Raw genomic sequence first — 12200 nt, forward strand, 5'->3', positions numbered from 1 at the left:
TCTGAATTAAACAGAATACTCTCACCCAGTCAAGAGATCAGGGCTAGATCCAACACCGTTTTTTAGCTCACTGCACCATCCCAGTTTCAGAACCTGGCTGTATGCAAATTAGTCTGTTCCTGTCCCAGTGCATGATGGGAACAGGGCAAACCAAACTACAAAAGCCAATTCTTACACTGGGAAGGAAACAAGCTACCGGGGACCGGTTTCTGGCATTTCAGCCGTCTTCGGCCCGGCTTGCTTGAATCCTGATGGTGCAATGAGCAAGGGACTCACATCTGAGTATACCCTTCCACGCTTAGGGTGGACAAAAATATTTACAACAAGGGTTGGTGAGGGACAGAGTCTCTGAATTAAACAGAATACTCTCACCCAGTCAAGAGATCAGGGCTAGATCCAACACCGTTTTTTAGCTCACTGCACCATCCCAGTTTCAGAACCTGGCTGTATGCAAATTAGTCTGTTCCTGTCCCAGTGCATGATGGGAACAGGGCAAACCAAACTACAAAAGCCAATTCTTACACTGGGAAGGAAACAAGCTACCGGGGACCGGTTTCTGGCATTTCAGCCGTCTTCGGCCCGGCTTGCTTGAATCCTGATGGTGCAATGAGCAAGGGACTCACATCTGAGTATACCCTTCCACGCTTAGGGTGGACAAAAATATTTACAACAAGGGTTGGTGAGGGACAGAGTCTCTGAATTAAACAGAATACTCTCACCCAGTCAAGAGATCAGGGCTAGATCCAACACCGTTTTTTAGCTCACTGCACCATCCCAGTTTCAGAACCTGGCTGTATGCAAATTAGTCTGTTCCTGTCCCAGTGCATGATGGGAACAGGGCAAACCAAACTACAAAAGCCAATTCTTACACTGGGAAGGAAACAAGCTACCGGGGACCGGTTTCTGGCATTTCAGCCGTCTTCGGCCCGGCTTGCTTGAATCCTGATGGTGCAATGAGCAAGGGACTCACATCTGAGTATACCCTTCCACGCTTAGGGTGGACAAAAATATTTACAACAAGGGTTGGTGAGGGACAGAGTCTCTGAATTAAACAGAATACTCTCACCCAGTCAAGAGATCAGGGCTAGATCCAACACCGTTTTTTAGCTCACTGCACCATCCCAGTTTCAGAACCTGGCTGTATGCAAATTAGTCTGTTCCTGTCCCAGTGCATGATGGGAACAGGGCAAACCAAACTACAAAAGCCAATTCTTACACTGGGAAGGAAACAAGCTACCGGGGACCGGTTTCTGGCATTTCAGCCGTCTTCGGCCCGGCTTGCTTGAATCCTGATGGTGCAATGAGCAAGGGACTCACATCTGAGTATACCCTTCCACGCTTAGGGTGGACAAAAATATTTACAACAAGGGTTGGTGAGGGACAGAGTCTCTGAATTAAACAGAATACTCTCACCCAGTCAAGAGATCAGGGCTAGATCCAACACCGTTTTTTAGCTCACTGCACCATCCCAGTTTCAGAACCTGGCTGTATGCAAATTAGTCTGTTCCTGTCCCAGTGCATGATGGGAACAGGGCAAACCAAACTACAAAAGCCAATTCTTACACTGGGAAGGAAACAAGCTACCGGGGACCGGTTTCTGGCATTTCAGCCGTCTTCGGCCCGGCTTGCTTGAATCCTGATGGTGCAATGAGCAAGGGACTCACATCTGAGTATACCCTTCCACGCTTAGGGTGGACAAAAATATTTACAACAAGGGTTGGTGAGGGACAGAGTCTCTGAATTAAACAGAATACTCTCACCCAGTCAAGAGATCAGGGCTAGATCCAACACCGTTTTTTAGCTCACTGCACCATCCCAGTTTCAGAACCTGGCTGTATGCAAATTAGTCTGTTCCTGTCCCAGTGCATGATGGGAACAGGGCAAACCAAACTACAAAAGCCAATTCTTACACTGGGAAGGAAACAAGCTACCGGGGACCGGTTTCTGGCATTTCAGCCGTCTTCGGCCCGGCTTGCTTGAATCCTGATGGTGCAATGAGCAAGGGACTCACATCTGAGTATACCCTTCCACGCTTAGGGTGGACAAAAATATTTACAACAAGGGTTGGTGAGGGACAGAGTCTCTGAATTAAACAGAATACTCTCACCCAGTCAAGAGATCAGGGCTAGATCCAACACCGTTTTTTAGCTCACTGCACCATCCCAGTTTCAGAACCTGGCTGTATGCAAATTAGTCTGTTCCTGTCCCAGTGCATGATGGGAACAGGGCAAACCAAACTACAAAAGCCAATTCTTACACTGGGAAGGAAACAAGCTACCGGGGACCGGTTTCTGGCATTTCAGCCGTCTTCGGCCCGGCTTGCTTGAATCCTGATGGTGCAATGAGCAAGGGACTCACATCTGAGTATACCCTTCCACGCTTAGGGTGGACAAAAATATTTACAACAAGGGTTGGTGAGGGACAGAGTCTCTGAATTAAACAGAATACTCTCACCCAGTCAAGAGATCAGGGCTAGATCCAACACCGTTTTTTAGCTCACTGCACCATCCCAGTTTCAGAACCTGGCTGTATGCAAATTAGTCTGTTCCTGTCCCAGTGCATGATGGGAACAGGGCAAACCAAACTACAAAAGCCAATTCTTACACTGGGAAGGAAACAAGCTACCGGGGACCGGTTTCTGGCATTTCAGCCGTCTTCGGCCCGGCTTGCTTGAATCCTGATGGTGCAATGAGCAAGGGACTCACATCTGAGTATACCCTTCCACGCTTAGGGTGGACAAAAATATTTACAACAAGGGTTGGTGAGGGACAGAGTCTCTGAATTAAACAGAATACTCTCACCCAGTCAAGAGATCAGGGCTAGATCCAACACCGTTTTTTAGCTCACTGCACCATCCCAGTTTCAGAACCTGGCTGTATGCAAATTAGTCTGTTCCTGTCCCAGTGCATGATGGGAACAGGGCAAACCAAACTACAAAAGCCAATTCTTACACTGGGAAGGAAACAAGCTACCGGGGACCGGTTTCTTGCATTTCAGCCGTCTTCGGCCCGGCTTGCTTGAATCCTGATGGTGCAATGAGCAAGGGACTCACATCTGAGTATACCCTTCCACGCTTAGGGTGGACAAAAATATTTACAACAAGGGTTGGTGAGGGACAGAGTCTCTGAATTAAACAGAATACTCTCACCCAGTCAAGAGATCAGGGCTAGATCCAACACCGTTTTTTAGCTCACTGCACCATCCCAGTTTCAGAACCTGGCTGTATGCAAATTAGTCTGTTCCTGTCCCAGTGCATGATGGGAACAGGGCAAACCAAACTACAAAAGCCAATTCTTACACTGGGAAGGAAACAAGCTACCGGGGACCGGTTTCTGGCATTTCAGCCGTCTTCGGCCCGGCTTGCTTGAATCCTGATGGTGCAATGAGCAAGGGACTCACATCTGAGTATACCCTTCCACGCTTAGGGTGGACAAAAATATTTACAACAAGGGTTGGTGAGGGACAGAGTCTCTGAATTAAACAGAATACTCTCACCCAGTCAAGAGATCAGGGCTAGATCCAACACCGTTTTTTAGCTCACTGCACCATCCCAGTTTCAGAACCTGGCTGTATGCAAATTAGTCTGTTCCTGTCCCAGTGCATGATGGGAACAGGGCAAACCAAACTACAAAAGCCAATTCTTACACTGGGAAGGAAACAAGCTACCGGGGACCGGTTTCTGGCATTTCAGCCGTCTTCGGCCCGGCTTGCTTGAATCCTGATGGTGCAATGAGCAAGGGACTCACATCTGAGTATACCCTTCCACGCTTAGGGTGGACAAAAATATTTACAACAAGGGTTGGTGAGGGACAGAGTCTCTGAATTAAACAGAATACTCTCACCCAGTCAAGAGATCAGGGCTAGATCCAACACCGTTTTTTAGCTCACTGCACCATCCCAGTTTCAGAACCTGGCTGTATGCAAATTAGTCTGTTCCTGTCCCAGTGCATGATGGGAACAGGGCAAACCAAACTACAAAAGCCAATTCTTACACTGGGAAGGAAACAAGCTACCGGGGACCGGTTTCTGGCATTTCAGCCGTCTTCGGCCCGGCTTGCTTGAATCCTGATGGTGCAATGAGCAAGGGACTCACATCTGAGTATACCCTTCCACGCTTAGGGTGGACAAAAATATTTACAACAAGGGTTGGTGAGGGACAGAGTCTCTGAATTAAACAGAATACTCTCACCCAGTCAAGAGATCAGGGCTAGATCCAACACCGTTTTTTAGCTCACTGCACCATCCCAGTTTCAGAACCTGGCTGTATGCAAATTAGTCTGTTCCTGTCCCAGTGCATGATGGGAACAGGGCAAACCAAACTACAAAAGCCAATTCTTACACTGGGAAGGAAACAAGCTACCGGGGACCGGTTTCTGGCATTTCAGCCGTCTTCGGCCCGGCTTGCTTGAATCCTGATGGTGCAATGAGCAAGGGACTCACATCTGAGTATACCCTTCCACGCTTAGGGTGGACAAAAATATTTACAACAAGGGTTGGTGAGGGACAGAGTCTCTGAATTAAACAGAATACTCTCACCCAGTCAAGAGATCAGGGCTAGATCCAACACCGTTTTTTAGCTCACTGCACCATCCCAGTTTCAGAACCTGGCTGTATGCAAATTAGTCTGTTCCTGTCCCAGTGCATGATGGGAACAGGGCAAACCAAACTACAAAAGCCAATTCTTACACTGGGAAGGAAACAAGCTACCGGGGACCGGTTTCTGGCATTTCAGCCGTCTTCGGCCCGGCTTGCTTGAATCCTGATGGTGCAATGAGCAAGGGACTCACATCTGAGTATACCCTTCCACGCTTAGGGTGGACAAAAATATTTACAACAAGGGTTGGTGAGGGACAGAGTCTCTGAATTAAACAGAATACTCTCACCCAGTCAAGAGATCAGGGCTAGATCCAACACCGTTTTTTAGCTCACTGCACCATCCCAGTTTCAGAACCTGGCTGTATGCAAATTAGTCTGTTCCTGTCCCAGTGCATGATGGGAACAGGGCAAACCAAACTACAAAAGCCAATTCTTACACTGGGAAGGAAACAAGCTACCGGGGACCGGTTTCTGGCATTTCAGCCGTCTTCGGCCCGGCTTGCTTGAATCCTGATGGTGCAATGAGCAAGGGACTCACATCTGAGTATACCCTTCCACGCTTAGGGTGGACAAAAATATTTACAACAAGGGTTGGTGAGGGACAGAGTCTCTGAATTAAACAGAATACTCTCACCCAGTCAAGAGATCAGGGCTAGATCCAACACCGTTTTTTAGCTCACTGCACCATCCCAGTTTCAGAACCTGGCTGTATGCAAATTAGTCTGTTCCTGTCCCAGTGCATGATGGGAACAGGGCAAACCAAACTACAAAAGCCAATTCTTACACTGGGAAGGAAACAAGCTACCGGGGACCGGTTTCTGGCATTTCAGCCGTCTTCGGCCCGGCTTGCTTGAATCCTGATGGTGCAATGAGCAAGGGACTCACATCTGAGTATACCCTTCCACGCTTAGGGTGGACAAAAATATTTACAACAAGGGTTGGTGAGGGACAGAGTCTCTGAATTAAACAGAATACTCTCACCCAGTCAAGAGATCAGGGCTAGATCCAACACCGTTTTTTAGCTCACTGCACCATCCCAGTTTCAGAACCTGGCTGTATGCAAATTAGTCTGTTCCTGTCCCAGTGCATGATGGGAACAGGGCAAACCAAACTACAAAAGCCAATTCTTACACTGGGAAGGAAACAAGCTACCGGGGACCGGTTTCTGGCATTTCAGCCGTCTTCGGCCCGGCTTGCTTGAATCCTGATGGTGCAATGAGCAAGGGACTCACATCTGAGTATACCCTTCCACGCTTAGGGTGGACAAAAATATTTACAACAAGGGTTGGTGAGGGACAGAGTCTCTGAATTAAACAGAATACTCTCACCCAGTCAAGAGATCAGGGCTAGATCCAACACCGTTTTTTAGCTCACTGCACCATCCCAGTTTCAGAACCTGGCTGTATGCAAATTAGTCTGTTCCTGTCCCAGTGCATGATGGGAACAGGGCAAACCAAACTACAAAAGCCAATTCTTACACTGGGAAGGAAACAAGCTACCGGGGACCGGTTTCTGGCATTTCAGCCGTCTTCGGCCCGGCTTGCTTGAATCCTGATGGTGCAATGAGCAAGGGACTCACATCTGAGTATACCCTTCCACGCTTAGGGTGGACAAAAATATTTACAACAAGGGTTGGTGAGGGACAGAGTCTCTGAATTAAACAGAATACTCTCACCCAGTCAAGAGATCAGGGCTAGATCCAACACCGTTTTTTAGCTCACTGCACCATCCCAGTTTCAGAACCTGGCTGTATGCAAATTAGTCTGTTCCTGTCCCAGTGCATGATGGGAACAGGGCAAACCAAACTACAAAAGCCAATTCTTACACTGGGAAGGAAACAAGCTACCGGGGACCGGTTTCTGGCATTTCAGCCGTCTTCGGCCCGGCTTGCTTGAATCCTGATGGTGCAATGAGCAAGGGACTCACATCTGAGTATACCCTTCCACGCTTAGGGTGGACAAAAATATTTACAACAAGGGTTGGTGAGGGACAGAGTCTCTGAATTAAACAGAATACTCTCACCCAGTCAAGAGATCAGGGCTAGATCCAACACCGTTTTTTAGCTCACTGCACCATCCCAGTTTCAGAACCTGGCTGTATGCAAATTAGTCTGTTCCTGTCCCAGTGCATGATGGGAACAGGGCAAACCAAACTACAAAAGCCAATTCTTACACTGGGAAGGAAACAAGCTACCGGGGACCGGTTTCTGGCATTTCAGCCGTCTTCGGCCCGGCTTGCTTGAATCCTGATGGTGCAATGAGCAAGGGACTCACATCTGAGTATACCCTTCCACGCTTAGGGTGGACAAAAATATTTACAACAAGGGTTGGTGAGGGACAGAGTCTCTGAATTAAACAGAATACTCTCACCCAGTCAAGAGATCAGGGCTAGATCCAACACCGTTTTTTAGCTCACTGCACCATCCCAGTTTCAGAACCTGGCTGTATGCAAATTAGTCTGTTCCTGTCCCAGTGCATGATGGGAACAGGGCAAACCAAACTACAAAAGCCAATTCTTACACTGGGAAGGAAACAAGCTACCGGGGACCGGTTTCTGGCATTTCAGCCGTCTTCGGCCCGGCTTGCTTGAATCCTGATGGTGCAATGAGCAAGGGACTCACATCTGAGTATACCCTTCCACGCTTAGGGTGGACAAAAATATTTACAACAAGGGTTGGTGAGGGACAGAGTCTCTGAATTAAACAGAATACTCTCACCCAGTCAAGAGATCAGGGCTAGATCCAACACCGTTTTTTAGCTCACTGCACCATCCCAGTTTCAGAACCTGGCTGTATGCAAATTAGTCTGTTCCTGTCCCAGTGCATGATGGGAACAGGGCAAACCAAACTACAAAAGCCAATTCTTACACTGGGAAGGAAACAAGCTACCGGGGACCGGTTTCTGGCATTTCAGCCGTCTTCGGCCCGGCTTGCTTGAATCCTGATGGTGCAATGAGCAAGGGACTCACATCTGAGTATACCCTTCCACGCTTAGGGTGGACAAAAATATTTACAACAAGGGTTGGTGAGGGACAGAGTCTCTGAATTAAACAGAATACTCTCACCCAGTCAAGAGATCAGGGCTAGATCCAACACCGTTTTTTAGCTCACTGCACCATCCCAGTTTCAGAACCTGGCTGTATGCAAATTAGTCTGTTCCTGTCCCAGTGCATGATGGGAACAGGGCAAACCAAACTACAAAAGCCAATTCTTACACTGGGAAGGAAACAAGCTACCGGGGACCGGTTTCTGGCATTTCAGCCGTCTTCGGCCCGGCTTGCTTGAATCCTGATGGTGCAATGAGCAAGGGACTCACATCTGAGTATACCCTCCACGCTTAGGGTGGACAAAAATATTTACAACAAGGGTTGGTGAGGGACAGAGTCTCTGAATTAAACAGAATACTCTCACCCAGTCAAGAGATCAGGGCTAGATCCAACACCGTTTTTTAGCTCACTGCACCATCCCAGTTTCAGAACCTGGCTGTATGCAAATTAGTCTGTTCCTGTCCCAGTGCATGATGGGAACAGGGCAAACCAAACTACAAAAGCCAATTCTTACACTGGGAAGGAAACAAGCTACTGGGGACCGGTTTCTGGCATTTCAGCCGTCTTCGGCCCGGCTTGCTTGAATCCTGATGGTGCAATGAGCAAGGGACTCACATCTGAGTATACCCTTCCACGCTTAGGGTGGACAAAAATATTTACAACAAGGGTTGGTGAGGGACAGAGTCTCTGAATTAAACAGAATACTCTCACCCAGTCAAGAGATCAGGGCTAGATCCAACACCGTTTTTTAGCTCACTGCACCATCCCAGTTTCAGAACCTGGCTGTATGCAAATTAGTCTGTTCCTGTCCCAGTGCATGATGGGAACAGGGCAAACCAAACTACAAAAGCCAATTCTTACACTGGGAAGGAAACAAGCTACCGGGGACCGGTTTCTGGCATTTCAGCCGTCTTCGGCTCGGCTTGCTTGAATCCTGATGGTGCAATGAGCAAGGGACTCACATCTGAGTATACCCTTCCACGCTTAGGGTGGACAAAAATATTTACAACAAGGGTTGGTGAGGGACAGAGTCTCTGAATTAAACAGAATATTCTCACCCAGTCAAGAGATCAGGGCTAGATCCAACACCGTTTTTTAGCTCACTGCACCATCCCAGTTTCAGAACCTGGCTGTATGCAAATTAGTCTGTTCCTGTCCCAGTGCATGATGGGAACAGGGCAAACCAAACTACAAAAGCCAATTCTTACACTGGGAAGGAAACAAGCTACCGGGGACCGGTTTCTGGCATTTCAGCCGTCTTCGGCCCGGCTTGCTTGAATCCTGATGGTTCAATGAGCAAGGGACTCACATCTGAGTATACCCTTCCACGCTTAGGGTGGACAAAAATATTTACAACAAGGGTTGGTGAGGGACAGAGTCTCTGAATTAAACAGAATACTCTCACCCAGTCAAGAGATCAGGGCTAGATCCAACACCGTTTTTTAGCTCACTGCACCATCCCAGTTTCAGAACCTGGCTGTATGCAAATTAGTCTGTTCCTGTCCCAGTGCATGATGGGAACAGGGCAAACCAAACTACAAAAGCCAATTCTTACACTGGGAAGGAAACAAGCTACTGGGGACCGGTTTCTGGCTTTTCAGCCGTCTTCGGCCCGGCTTGCTTGAATCCTGATGGTGCAATGAGCAAGGGACTCACATCTGAGTATACCCTTCCACGCTTAGGGTGGACAAAAATATTTACAACAAGGGTTGGTGAGGGACAGAGTCTCTGAATTAAACAGAATACTCTCACCCAGTCAAGAGATCAGGGCTAGATCCAACACCGTTTTTTAGCTCACTGCACCATCCCAGTTTCAGAACCTGGCTGTATGCAAATTAGTCTGTTCCTGTCCCAGTGCATGATGGGAACAGGGCAAACCAAACTACAAAAGCCAATTCTTACACTGGGAAGGAAACAAGCTACCGGGGACCGGTTTCTGGCATTTCAGCCGTCTTCGGCCCGGCTTGCTTGAATCCTGATGGTGCAATGAGCAAGGGACTCACATCTGAGTATACCCTTCCACGCTTAGGGTGGACAAAAATATTTACAACAAGGGTTGGTGAGGGACAGAGTCTCTGAATTAAACAGAATACTCTCACCCAGTCAAGAGATCAGGGCTAGATCCAACACCGTTTTTTAGCTCACTGCACCATCCCAGTTTCAGAACCTGGCTGTATGCAAATTAGTCTGTTCCTGTCCCAGTGCATGATGGGAACAGGGCAAACCAAACTACAAAAGCCAATTCTTACACTGGGAAGGGAACAAGCTACCGGGGACCGGTTTCTGGCATTTCAGCCGTCTTCGGCCCGGCTTGCTTGAATCCTGATGGTGCAATGAGCAAGGGACTCACATCTGAGTATACCCTTCCACGCTTAGGGTGGACAAAAATATTTACAACAAGGGTTGGTGAGGGACAGAGTCTCTGAATTAAACAGAATACTTTCACCCAGTCAAGAGATCAGGGCTAGATCCAACACCGTTTTTTAGCTCACTGCACCATCCCAGTTTCAGAACCTGGCTGTATGCAAATTAGTCTGTTCCTGTCCCAGTGCATGATGGGAACAGGGCAAACCAAACTACAAAAGCCAATTCTTACACTGGGAAGGAAACAAGCTACCGGGGACCGGTTTCTGGCATTTCAGCCGTCTTCGGCCCGGCTTGCTTGAATCCTGATGGTGCAATGAGCAAGGGACAGACTGATTTGCATATAGCAGGTTCTGAGCTGGGATGGGGCAGTGAGATAAATAACGGTGATGGATCAAGCCCTGATCTTTGGACTGGGTAAGAGTGGTCAGTTTAACTCAGACACTCTGTTCATCACCACCCCCTTTTCTAAATCGTTTTTGGCCACTATAGGTGTGGCAGGGTATACTCAGACATGAGTCCCATTCTCACTGCTCCATCAGGATTCAAGCAAGCCGGGCCGAAGAAGGCTGAAATGCCAGAAACCGGTCCCCGGTAGCTTGTCTCCTTTCTGGTGAAGAATTGGCTTGGTAGTTTAGTCTGCCCTGTTCCCATGATGCACTGGGCCAGGGACAGACTGATTTGCATATAGCCAGGTTCTGAGCTGGGATGGGGCAGTGAGATAAATAACGGTAATCGATCAAGCCCTGATCTTTGGACTGGGTAAGAGTGGTCTGTTTAACTCAGACACTCTGTTCATCACCACCCCGTTTTCTAAATCGTTTTTGGCCACTATAGGTGTGGCAGGGTATACTCAGACATGAGTCCCTTTCTCACTGCTCCATCAGGATTCAAGCAAGCCGGGCCGAAGAAGGCTGAAATGCCAGAAACCGGTCCCCGGTAGCTTGTCTCCTTTCTGGTGAAGAATTGGCTTGGTAGTTTAGTCTGCCCTGTTCCCATGATGCACTGGGCCAGGGACAGACTGATTTGCATATAGCCAGGTTCTGAGCTGGGATGGGGCAGTGAGATAAATAACGGTGATGGATCAAGCCCTGATCTTTGGACTGGGTAAGAGTGGTCTGTTTAACTCAGACACTCTGTTCATCACCACCCCCTTTTCTAAATCGTTTTTGGCCACTATAGGTGTGGCAGGGTATACTCAGACATGAGTCCCTTTCTCACTGCTCCATCAGGATTCAAGCAAGCCGGGCCGAAGAAGGCTGAAATGCCAGAAACCGGTCCCCGGTAGCTTGTCTCCTTTCTGGTGAAGAATTGGCTTGGTAGTTTAGTCTTCCCTGTTCCCATGATGCACTGGGCCAGGGACAGACTGATTTGCATATAGCCAGGTTCTGAGCTGGGATGTGGCAGTGAGATAAATAACGGTGATGGATCAAGCCCTGATCTTTGGACTGGGTAAGAGTGGTCTGTTTAACTCAGACACTCTGTTCATCACCACCCCCTTTTCTAAATCGTTTTTGGCCACTATAGGTGTGGCAGGGTATACTCAGACATGAGTCCCTTTCTCACTGCTCCATCAGGATTCAAGCAAGCCGGGCCGAAGAAGGCTGAAATGCCAGAAACCGGTCCCCGGTAGCTTGTCTCCTTTCTGGTGAAGAATTGGCTTGGTAGTTTAGTCTGCCCTGTTCCCATGATGCACTGGGCCAGGGTCAGACTGATTTGCATATAGCCAGGTTCTGAGCTGGGATGGGGCAGTGAGATAAATAACGGTGATGGATCAAGCCCTGATCTTTGGACTGGGTAAGAGTGGTCTGTTTAACTCAGACACTCTGTTCATCACCACCCCCTTTTCTAAATCGTTTTTGGCCACTATAGGTGTGGCAGGGTATACTCAGACATGAGTCCCTTTCTCACTGCTCCATCAGGATTCAAGCAAGCCGGGCCGAAGAAGGCTGAAATGCCAGAAACCGGTCCCCGGTAGCTTGTCTCCTTTCTGGTGAAGAATTGGCTTGGTAGTTTAGTCTGCCCTGTTCCCATGATGCACTGGGCCAGGAACAGACTGATTTGCATATAGCCAGGTTCTGAGCTGGGATGGGGCAGTGAGATAAATAACGGTGATGGATCAAGCCCTGATCTTTGGACTGGGTAAGAGTGGTCTGTTTAACTCAGACACTCTGTTCATCACCACCCCCTTTTCT

Source organism: Lissotriton vulgaris, chromosome 7 (genome assembly GCF_964263255.1).
Source record: "Lissotriton vulgaris chromosome 7, aLisVul1.2, whole genome shotgun sequence".
Classification (NCBI taxonomy): domain Eukaryota; kingdom Metazoa; phylum Chordata; class Amphibia; order Caudata; family Salamandridae; genus Lissotriton; species Lissotriton vulgaris.